We start from the raw sequence: 12,117 nt of genomic DNA, 5'->3' as shown, positions 1-12,117 counted from the left end.
ATGCATGGGATCAGATTAATTGGGGATTTTAAAATTGACTGTGAATGGAAGCATGAATGGTTTCCGTACCTATGTGTTGGCTCTATGATAAACTGGCAGCCAATGTTCCCTCTAATTTTTCATGTGTCTGAGCGAACACACAAACTCCCTGAGCGGTCCCTTGGACCACTGTGAGCAACAACAGACGTGTGCACTGTAGTCACGCCAGCATCGAATCCATCCAAGTTACATGGTTTATTAAAATAAGAAAATTACAGCATTTACATTTATGTTAGACAACTTTTAATTAACTGCTTTAGCCCACTTACAATGAAAATTGTAAGTGAGAATTTAAAAAAAAATCTTGTTCATGACCTCTCCAACTCCAGTTTTGAAAACAAAACTTTTTATTCATTTATTTATTATAAAGCTCTGACTTGTATTATGAGTATGAGTCTGTGGTCTGGAAGAGAGTCCTGTAACTCTGTCTGCAAAATATAGTTTATAATGACCAGTGTTGGGCAATTAATTATATAGTTACTTCTTAAAAAAAGTTACTGAGTTTTGAAAACAAAGTTTTTTGCAGCTGTTTACCTAAAAATGCTGCCATGGCATTTTTTTTAACAAACATTTCAAAAATATTAACTGAACAATCAGCTGTTCTTCATCAAACTTGATGCCGCACAAATTATTTGTGCCACTCCAAAAAATAAATTCTGTCCACTATGAGATAAAGGAGAACAACAGCCTGATACCTGCAGGCCTGACAACAGGAGATGTATCACTCCTGTAACACCTGTAACATTCAGCAGTCACCTCATTGTTCTGACACACACAACTAAACTATTGACTACACTACACACTAACTACACAAAATTTGCCCTAAACGTTGCAAATCTCTCACATCTCAAAACACCGCCGTCACTCCTAAAACTCCCGTTTCTTAACAACTAAATACCATGTTGCCATATCATTTTTTTGATTGGTCGATATGGTACATTTTTCCATATCGACCATTTTTTTCATATCGGAAAGGGTGGGGGTGTTTTGGTTTTGGTTTTGCTCACACGCGGAGAGTGCTTTCGAGCGTTTTCCTTATAAAACGCCGTTTTTACCGTTTCTTCCTGCAGTAAATATAAACAACGATAGTATTCAGGAAGAAAACCAAACATTGCATATATTTTTATCATAACGTGGCATATCAACACAATTTAAAAACTGGTATAAAGTCCACACGTTTTCCATCAATTGTTCCGTCTGTCCTGCTCACATCTCCAACGGTTCTACACGTTGTCATTAAAGTGGCTTCACTCCACATCAGCCACGCCGCTTTGCTAGTTAAAACACCGGTGATTGACTGGACTATGGGATAAGCTGGCATCGTTCTAATCCCATATGGGAGCAGCCAGTCACTTACTGACTAACACTGCAAAACAGAATTGTTGAAGTTTTAATTTTAATTTCAATTCAGGTTAGATTTTTTTTTGTGCGCAACGCAGATTTTCTGTGCGCAGAGACCGTGCCAGCAGTGCACAATTGCGCACGCGCGCAGCCTAACACTTAGAGGGAACATTGCTGGCATCATGTTCAAGTTGTAGTTTACCTCTTGCCCCCCAGACCCTCTATGCCCCTGAATGAATTTCAAGTGTATTTCAAGTGCTTTTGTGTTGCTTTGTTCCTTTTTTCCTTTGCATTGCTTTCTGGTTTTCATGGATCTGTTGATATTCACTTTACTTTTTTGTGGCCTTTTTTGTATAATTGTTTGATTGGCTTTGGGTCTGTTTATGGTTGGACTAATACTAACTAGCCAACAATATATCACTTACTAATTTTGATAGCAGACACCAGTGGTAGTTTTGCTAACTTTGAATTTAAATAGTCTTTTACGGAGGAGTTGTTTTTTCTGCTTGTCGTATTTATTTTCTCCCGTTTTTGCAGGTGAATTTTGACCTCAGCTTTCCTTCTCTATTTAGGCCTAATCTTCTTTATCTTTGCAGGATATTCAAGAGTTGTGTGAAGAAAACACTATAAATGCTGATGAAATCTGCATGCAGATTTCCAGATCAGGGCTTATATGGGATCAGTGTAAGATAAGCTGAGAAAAGTCTTGGGCATGTAGGCATTGTTATACTATGCAATCTCGCATGCAGATTCAGCACTTACATCTAATACACTTGATACTGAGGGTGTTTTCACTCTGCTTATGAGATTTACGGAAAAGACAGGAACAAATTGCAACTGATCTATCTATCCAGCCCTGCCAGATAGAGACATACTATGCAGATTGTCAAGACTTAGGGGCAGTGCATGCTAAAAAATATCTCTTCTTATTCCTTCTTTTTCAAACATAAAATGAAAAATTTTAAAAAGCACATTTACACAAGTCTGTGAAGTCTCATTTAATCCCTTTTATATAAGCCCAGAGACAATAAAAGGTCAGTGTTAAGGATACTGAACTCATGCTTTGTTGACTCTGGCTGTAATACAACATTTTTTAGGTGTCTTAAATAAGTATAAATAATAGCTATACTCTTCCTTTCAGTGGCACTATTAAAAGCTACTATTATCATTTTGAAGTAGGCTCTCCATTCCACATATTTTTGCATATTTTAATGAAGGTGATAAATAGAAATGACCCAGAAGCATTGATATTATGACCTGTGAGAGAAAAATAATAATAGTTAAGGAGAGAGTGAAAACAAATAGACTGCTTTGAAATTTGTAGATTCAGCTTTGCATAAAAACTGCCAGCACGTTTTGTAGCTGGGATTTCTGAGATCCCAAGACAGAAGTCGATTTCTGTAGGAGACTAGAATAATTCCAGTTCGGCTTTATGTACAATTTACAACGAAATAAATAAGGAATTTTTTAGCTTTTAAATTGTGTCTGATTGGGATTAGGTTTGAATTTAAGATTCAGATGCCAGAAGTGAAAAGAAAGCAAAGTGTTGGATGTTTTGTTTATCAGGAGGTAAAAATTTCAGACATAACCATGAAAAATAAATGAAGAAAACAAAGAGGAAATGGAAATCAGAAATTGAGAGCTGGCCTTAAAAACAAAGGGAAGTATTGCCTTTTATCTCGGAAGCTAATTGGGTTAATTGGGAACCGGCGCAAACGGTGAGGCAGTAAAGTGAGAGCAAACGGAAGAAAAAGCAGCAGCCCTGCAGTGCGGGATATCCAGCTGGGAAAACTAGTTGTGACAGAAGCATCCTGGGGTGCACAGCTTTAACTATAGTGAGGACGTTTAGTAGGGATGAAGGAAGTTTTCGATTAATTTAATGTTACCGATATGCAGATGCTCTGATTTGATACCTGATGTTAGAATGAATCCAAATGTCAAAACCTGCACCGAACAAAACAAAAAACATCATCACTGGTACTGTGTCTCAAAATCTTCATCTTTTCAGCTCCAATTGCGTGGCCTAAATTTGTTAAAGGGCAGCACATTTGGGAATCCTGGACACTTGGACTCCAACTTTGGGTGGCGCCAGAGCGCAAGAAACGAGGAAATGGGTAAAAACCAACACAACTCATCGGGTAATCTGCCCGGAGATTCGCTTTATGGCTTCAGCCGTCTCCACATTCCGTTAGGTGATGTGTGGATCTTTTCAGCGGGTGGCAGGACTTGCCACCTGTCAGGAATGGTAAACAGGCTTCGCTGAAGACCTCGTTGACCCTTTCTTCTTTTGCACAGGGAAACATTCGCAGCTTTTGTTCATGTGCATCTGTGTTCGTGAAAGAAATACGGACAACTTTAACTGACATCGGCGCAAGAGAAAGTGAGCCACACGCATAAGTGGCAAGATTATAAGCGGAGCGTCTGCACCCGGAACCCTCCGACCCCCTTCACTTTTTTGAAGATTAGTGGGTTGACCACGTCTGAAGGACACTAACAACCGGATTAGGTATTGTGCAGTGTAACCTACTTCTCACCACTCCTGCATCTTGTCCTCTGAAAATTTGCGCAATGACCTTTGGTGCACTTGGAATACAGCGGCTGCGCCCGTGAGGTAAGGGGATCAATTTTGGTCACTTTTGAGTTTTCTTCAGGCTGTTTGGATTCAGTATGTGAAGTTGTACAAGATGTAAAAAAATCAGTCTCCACACATACAGTTTTTGTCTGATCCTCCGTTATAGCTTGTTACGTGTAGACGCAATCGCATTCGTTTTGAATATTTTTTGTCGAAAACAATTAAATTAATGGTGAAGGATTATTACTCATATTGTATGTTGCACAGCTTTACCCAGGCACCAGGCACGGCATTTTACAAGCTTATCACGTCAGATTACTCAAACGCTCTGTATATCCAAAGCTCAAAGCATAAGGCTAAATGTAATTTGCAGAACGTGCACCCGAGGAGAGGATCAATAGTTAAGGGATTCGCATTTTAGTCTGCATTAGTACATTCTTGGTATCATTACTAAAGATGCCTCTACCTACTCTGAAAGGAACATCAAAGATTGCGGGGTTATTTCTTCCGAGTACCACTAATGTACGGTACACGTAACACGTGCGAGTTGGATCGTGACATTTTTCCTCCCAGGAGCTAAAAGGAGGTGTGTTTGGTCTTGGGATCACCATAAAACAAGAAAACGTGCATGTCATGAGTCTGGCTTGTAGAGCTGAAAACCTCTGTATCATCAGACGGGCACTTCTTGAGCTGCATAGAGTCAATAGATACCGTCGTATGAGAGCTTAAATATTGTAATTAGTTTACTCTATAACTTAATAAAATGGATGCAGCAAAGTGTGTTCTTAGGGGCAGTGTATAGGGTTCTGTAGTATGACTGGGACTATTTCTGTATTTAGTCAGAGTACCATTTGCAAAAACTTAATGCCCAAGTCTGATACATTTCTTTATTTGATTGTGCGAAGGCTTGTTGGTGATTTAGGGATATTCCTCTGGAAGGAATGATTCGGTGAGATAAAAATGTATTGGTAGTGTGTGTACATAATCCTCCTTACTTTGAATGTCAAGAAAATGATTATCTTCTCCTCCCTGTGTATTCCAGCTTCTAGTATCTACAGGTATAGATAGTAATGCCCTAGAAGTGTGTAGGGAACACTTTAAAAAAATACTGCTGCAGGATATCTTCATTAGTCTGGGGTTTGGCCTGTTCTTTCCAGAGGCGCACATTTGGGAAATGAGAGATGAAGAGTAGCGTGGCTCAGGCCAGCCAGACGCTATTGATATTCTGCCCATGCCCTGCTCCATAGGCAGCCCATTGTCATGGCTCGCTCAGTGGGATAGCATCTGATGATTGAGGTGTATGGAAAAGGGTTGAAAGCTGGTTTGAAAAAGACACTAAATGTCCATTTATTGAACGTTAAAGGTGTGATCTCACAGTAAAGGCAAACAGTCTATGTATTTCTATCCACTGCACGAGAGTTGCATGGAAATCAGAAAAATAGCTTAGACTATTTTTTTTGATTGACAGTTTATCTTGTATAGTATTACTTGTATTACGCAGGAATTTAATAGTTAACAGATGTAATTTGATAGATCCAAAAGTCTTTCATTTCCTTTAATTCTGTCTTAGCAGGCCCAAAATATAAAATAAAAATCTTGAACAAGAGAACTGCGTGTCAGCTTTGAAATGATACAACTTCTCATCAGATACAACAATACTATGTGCATGTGGATCATACATGGACACACATGGGTCATATCTGTTATGGGTGCATGAAATTGCAATGCTCTGCAGCTTTCTGTCCAGGCTGGTGAGGGAGAGACAAGTCATCCACGGCTTTGGGAAATAAAGAAGTAACAGAGCTCAACAAAGCAGCAAGTAATGCCTGCCGGTAGTCAGTGTCAGGTAGAAATGATGGGGGGGGATGAGTACAAACAAACAACCACAGGGGAGTAACAAAGAAATTTATCTGAGGAGATGAACAAATAAGGGTAATTTTTGAAGACTGCCATGGAAGTTGACACACAGAGGTGCAATAGCTTACGAGTTGCTGCAGTAGGAGGACTCCACTCTGAGCACAGCACAGATTCCCCTTTTGATTTTTTTCCCCTTTCGGTTTAACTATTGCATCTTTCAGATTTGTTGCTGAAATGTTAATTTATCTACATGCATACTCACAATAAATATATTTATGTTTATGCTGTGAGACTCAGTGGCCTGAATGTATAGGACTTATATCTGCATATCTATAAAAGTTTACACTGGTCAAATCTGGAAGAGATTTTTCTGTTCATTTTGAATAGGACCAGGGGGACTGTGATCTACACATTTAGAATATAACTTTTCATTATCTAAATCTTAAAGTGATGAAAATTCATAGAGACAATTTCATAGCTGCATTAGGTCGTTGTAGGGTTTGACTAACTGTTGTGGCCAGCAGCTCGAGTGGAAAGCCATGTCCAGAACCCCATTGGAGCATGAAGGGAGAAGATGATTGCATATAAGTTATCTCCATGTTGCAGCACCAATAGTTTCCAAATTAATAACCTCATATTCGATATGAATATGAAAAACTCCCTGCACATCTATTCAGTTATTTTCCATCTCATGTTCTTTCAGTCCTCTTATCTCAAACACGGGGAACACAGAGACCTGTTCTGTTCATGGATTTCTGTCTCTCAGATAAGAACAGTTTGTTTGGTAGCAGGTTGGTTAATTGTAAATGTGTTGTATCTCTTTTTAAAAATGTTTAACAGACAGACCTCATAGCAGTTGCGAGTGCAGTCAGATTATGTATAGTAAAATCTAACCCAGTGCTGAGGGGCATTTTGATTTCTAAGCTCTAGTGCTTTCACCTTGTAAAATCTGTGAATGTATAGAGTACAGTAACTACTTCCAGGAACTGGCCTCATGAGGATGGATGGAAGGTCAGATAAGTACCGGTATGTTTAGGAATACCAAACTTTTGATTGGAATCACTGAGAATATATTGGTGTTGAAATGAAGTCCGTCCCTTCAAAAATAATGACCTCAGTGCCTTTGAGAAGTATACTGATCAACAGAGGAATAAGAGTTGTGCTGATTAGCTCCCCAGTCTGATTGTTTGAGTGTAAGCCATGTGGAACTTTTCCTCCATAAGAAACCCTCATCAGTTGTGTCTGTGAGTAATAAGGAATCTGAATAATGGTCTCCTCTCCTTATTGAATTGGCAATTGTACCACCAGTACAAAACTTTAATGGCAACTTTGAGAAGCTAAAACTGAATGTTTATAATGCTGTTGATGTCCCAGCCTGACAGGATGAAAGATGGATTACTTTCCTATTCACTTGATGCCAGTCTAATTAGCATATTCCACTATTGGTTTAACTTATTAACCTTAGGTTATCTTTAAGCAACATTTCTCTTCAGCATTTACCCTTGGAAGAAACATATAAATAGAAGAAATATATATATTTTCATTTCTCTCATGAAAACACTGTCAGCCTGAGTTTTGAGGGGGGACGTTTGACAGAGGCAGATATGCAAATTATTTTCTTGATTTTTGTGAGGGTGTTTGCAAGTGTCCGTATGCTTGCTGACTGAAATTCTATTAGCATAAATCAATATTTACCTCAGCTCAAAATAAATGTTTTTGTGAAAAGGCAAATAGACAGGAAGGAAGCAGATTACCGTACAATCACAATAGTTTGACTAAACATTTGTTTCAGCATTTGTAGGTGTAGACAGATAATATTGTCACTATGTTTTCATATCACACTTCAGTAATAGTATTTATCTTTGTTTAGTGTTCCCAGTTACAGTAGAAACAGGTTCTAGAAATACATTCTAGTGTCAGTAACATCAAATTTTGCATTTACAATTACAACTTTTTCATGAAATGCAACCTGCTTGTTTCTCTGAGTTTGGGACCAGCAGGGATTGCGCACTAGCTTGTGACACTCTGTATAAAGTTGACTTTACGATTCTTCCCAGTCACAAATCAGGGACCTTTTGTTGTGAGGTGAATGCACTGTTAACCCCCTACACTAAGGGCAGTTCACTGTGCATATGGATACTTTACCTCCTGAGTAACAGATCCCAGGATGGGAGATCACCCATCATTCTATTCTCATCTTGAACACTGGCACACCACAGGGGAGCTTCCTTAGGCCCATCATCTACTCCATCTGGAATAACTAGTTCTGTAACTTAAAAAAGAGGAACAGTAACAGAATTACAGTCATTTAAAGAGTGCTTGTAAAATGGGCCTGCTGGTGGGCCCGTTGTAAATTTAAAGTAACAACCCCCCCCCCCTTCATTTACCTCCTGAATGGTTAACTAACTGTACATGGTGCCCAGGCCTAAGAAATGACCTGCAACAGGTGGTGAGGGCAGAACAGCATATTATCAGTGTGACTCCCTCTCTCATTGATATTCACAATAGCTGATTCCATAGGAAAGATTGTTATATTGACCACGCCCACCCTTGACATCACCTATTCTTCTCTCTGTACTATGGGAAGAGATTCAGTTCAATGAATTTCAAAAAAAAAAAAAAAAAAAACAAAAGAGCTATTTTAATCTATTCTATACTATGTAAACACATAATGTTGTCGGTCGCAATGGTTCAAATCACAGTAGAAAAACGGCTAATGTAATTGACATGATAAAAATACTCACTTTGGTCAATTTTTTTACTTCTTTTTAAAGACCTGCCCATTTAGGTGCAAAGTGGCAACCTCCATAAATAGAAAATGACTGTACTTTAACATCATACTGTAAAGTGCAGTCGTTATGGCAAATGTGCACTCTCTAGCATGTCCTAATGAGGAACATACTTGGGTCTTGGCTGCTTGTTTCTGTATCCGTCTTTGTGTGGTTTGTTGCCAGGGTTACATGACTTTTGGTGAAAAGCCAATAAAACAACTCTACCTGCTTCCATTGGTTCTGTTGGCAATTGTAATTGGTAATGTAAACAAACTATTCTAGGAGAAGCATCGGTTCAGATCAAGTATAAATACACCGATCATGACCACCTGCCTAATATTGTGTTGGTCCCCCTTTTGCTGCTAACTCAGCCCTGACTCATCGAGGCATGCACTTCCTTAAACCTTTGAAGGTGTGGTATCTAGCACCAAGGTGTTAGTAACAGATGCTTTAAGTCCTGTAAGTTGGGAGGTGGGGCCTGCATCAGGCGGACTTGTTTGTCCAGCACATCCCTCAGATACTCAATTGGATTGAGGTCTGGGGAATTTGAAGGCCAAGTCAACAACCAAAACTCATTGTTGTACCCCTCAAGCAATTCCTGAGCCATTTTTGCTTTGGCAGGGAACATTATCCAGCTAAAAGAGGCCGCAGCCATCAATAAAAAGGCTGTACATCAGGGGTGTCCTGCTCCAGGCCTCAAGGGTCGGTGTCTTGCAGGTTTTAGATGTCCTTGATCCAACACAGCTGATTTAAATGGCTAAATTACCTCCTCACCACGTCTTGAAGTTCTCCAGAGGCCTTGTAATGAGCTAATCATTTGATTTAGGTGTATTGACAGAGGGTGATATCTAAAACCTGCAGGACACCGGCCCTTGAGGACTGGAGTTGGGCACCACTGCTGTACGTGGTCTTCAACAGTGCTTGGATAGGTAGTACTTCTCAAAGTAACAACCACATGGAAGGTAGGACCCAAGGTTTCCCAGCAGAAGGTTGTCCAAAGCATCACACTGCCTCTTCTTGCCTTCTTTCCATCCTGGTGCTGGGTGTTCCCCAGGTAAGCACTATGCACACCCAGACATCCACGTGATGTAATAGAATACATGATTCATCAGACCAGGCCACCTTTTTCCATTGCTCTGTTGTATAGTTTTGATGCTCACATGCCCGTTGTTGGCACTTTCAGCAGTGGGCAGGGGTCAGCATGGGCAACCTCACTGATCTGACACTATAGAGTCTAATACTCATAAAACTGTGACGCACTCTGTATTCCTACACCATTTTATCAGAACCAGCACTAACAGCCTTTACTCCCCTCGTGTATCAGTGACCACTCATGATCCTGTCACTGGTTCACCAGTGTTCCTTCCTTGGACTACTTTGACAGATATCACTGCAAACCAGGAACACCCCACAAGAGCTGCAGTTTTGGAGATCTCTCACCCAGTCATCCAGCCATCACAAATTGGCTCTTGTCAGACTCTCACAAATCCTTGTGCTTACCTATTTACTCATTCTAACACAGCAACAAAATACTCCTTTGCTCCCTAAATATATCCCACCCACTAACAGGTGTCACATTGAGGAGATAAAAAGTGTCATTAACTTCATCTGTCAGTGGTCAGAATTTTATGCCTGATCTTTCTTTCAGAATATACACAATTTGAAACATCTAGACTGGAAATGTCCAACACACACACAAGACAACATGCTAAAGCCAGTTAAGTATTTTATGCCTTTTTGAAGACACAGATGCATAGATATCTTTTCTTGAATGTCTATTTCAGGTCTGTAAATGCATGTAATTCCATCGAATGAAGGTTTAATCACAGATTATGGTAATTGACATGGTATAAATTAGAGACTAATATACTTCAATTTAAAATTTTCTCACCAGTCTACATGAAAAATTTGCTAAAAATACCCATATACTTATAGCATTTAAGCAGCAGATCGTGTTAAACATCACCAACCTCTCCACATAAGCTCAGCTGCTTAATTTAAATTTATTCTTATTCTCAGTCCAGTTGAATAATTGTCAGTCAGTGATGTTTTATCTATGTGTTGAAATGAAAAATTACTCTTACATTACATTATTATTGATTATTTATATGTTTAGGATTTAAAATAGTTGCATGTAAACTGCGGTATATTCTGAAGACCAAATCTACATTTATTTCAGAGATAGACATCGGTAACTTATTCAAAAGCAACGACGCAAAAATGTGCACTGTACTATTTGACTGGCTTAAAATTCAGTGCTTTGTTTGCATTCAGTAGCATCTTGCAGGAAAAAAGAGTAATGCCACTCTGTAAACTCGAGCACTGCTGGGCACAGAGGAAAATCCTCTTTGCTGTTGAGGCAAGCATCTATTTATTTTATTCTGAGTTGTCAACATCAGTTATATCTGATTATAGCCTCGTCTTTTAATTTGATTGTTTATAAGGTCGCCCCAGATGAGACAATTATGAAAACCTTGTCTGCATACAAAGCATTCAGTTAAGCTCACAGCAGAGCAAAAAAGACCATTGATTCTTCTAAAGTTCTTGAATAGCTTGTGAAAAAGTAATGCTGGACCCAAGTAAATTCCTCAAGGAGAATGATGGCAAAGCAGCAACCTTTAAATGTTGTTTAAATGTGCTTAAGTGCACATATTGTTGGTGAAAGTCAAAGATCATGAGGCAAATTGGTGATAGATTAGTGGCTTCTGACCTGAGATGTCTGCTTTATTTATATAGCAAAAACACGAGTGAAACGAACAGAGCAGTGCCATTAGGAGCATTTTTTTTAACCAGAAGACACTCATACTGTCTTCTAAAAGCAGTGAGAATCCATTCAGTGTTTCTGTGGACAAGAATGAAATGGTCTGATATTTTTCTTCTTTCCAAGTGAGTGAGTGGTTTTCTGTTTTGAAGACACATTTAGTAAGATTCACAAAAGTCAAAACTACTCAGAGAATATTTGTGTGTACTGAAATCTTAGACGTTTTGTATCAACATCAGTTGATTTCGAAAGTTATAGGATATATAGCAATTAAAGGAAAGAAACAGACAGTGTAGCTTTAGCTTAGAATTAGTGTGTGTGTGTGTGTGTGTGTGTGTGTGTGTGTGTGTATGTATATAGGCACTTTTTTGTTAACTTTTTTCTTTTTTATTGAAAGGTTAGTTCAAGCATGCTATGCTGTGCACACTCAGTGTTTACTCATTCAGCATTATAAAAATAACTCCTTGAGGTCTCTGATCTATGACTGTAAAACAATGAGCTGGAACACACATTAAATATTGAATCTGGAATAAATATTGAAGTGGTTGTTAATGTGAAAACAAAATGCATACAGTAGTTTAAAGTAATTCTCAAGTTACATATGTGGGGCGTACAGTCTTCCACAGTGGTAGATTGAGCAGGTCCCTTACTAGCCGACAAAGAGGTGAAAATAGTTCAATCAGTTGATTTTAGTACATTAATGTGCATTGCAATGCAGAGTTACTCAATAGCAAAGTTTATAAAAGTCCGAAGCTGTAATACAATACCCCTGTGAG

General features: G+C 39.0%; 1 protein-coding gene across 1 annotated transcript in view; it reads left to right on the top strand.

Annotated features, from left to right (window-relative positions):
• Positions 1-3,544: 3,544 nt before the first annotated feature.
• The window catches only part of LOC146655540 (protocadherin-15-like), a 218,506-nt gene continuing 209,933 nt past the window's right edge, over positions 3,545-12,117 (top strand). Inside the window, exon 1 of the mRNA XM_085427953.1 lies at positions 3,545-3,991. The gene's annotated coding sequence lies outside the window, so the exon portion shown is untranslated. The remainder of the gene's footprint in view (positions 3,992-12,117) is intronic.

Source organism: Rhamphochromis longiceps, linkage group LG13, assembly GCF_057381845.1.
Source record: "Rhamphochromis longiceps isolate RC_006_pf linkage group LG13, R_longiceps_female_GT1.1, whole genome shotgun sequence".
Lineage (NCBI taxonomy): Eukaryota > Metazoa > Chordata > Actinopteri > Cichliformes > Cichlidae > Rhamphochromis > Rhamphochromis longiceps.
This window is presented reverse-complemented; position numbering and strand designations above follow the sequence as displayed.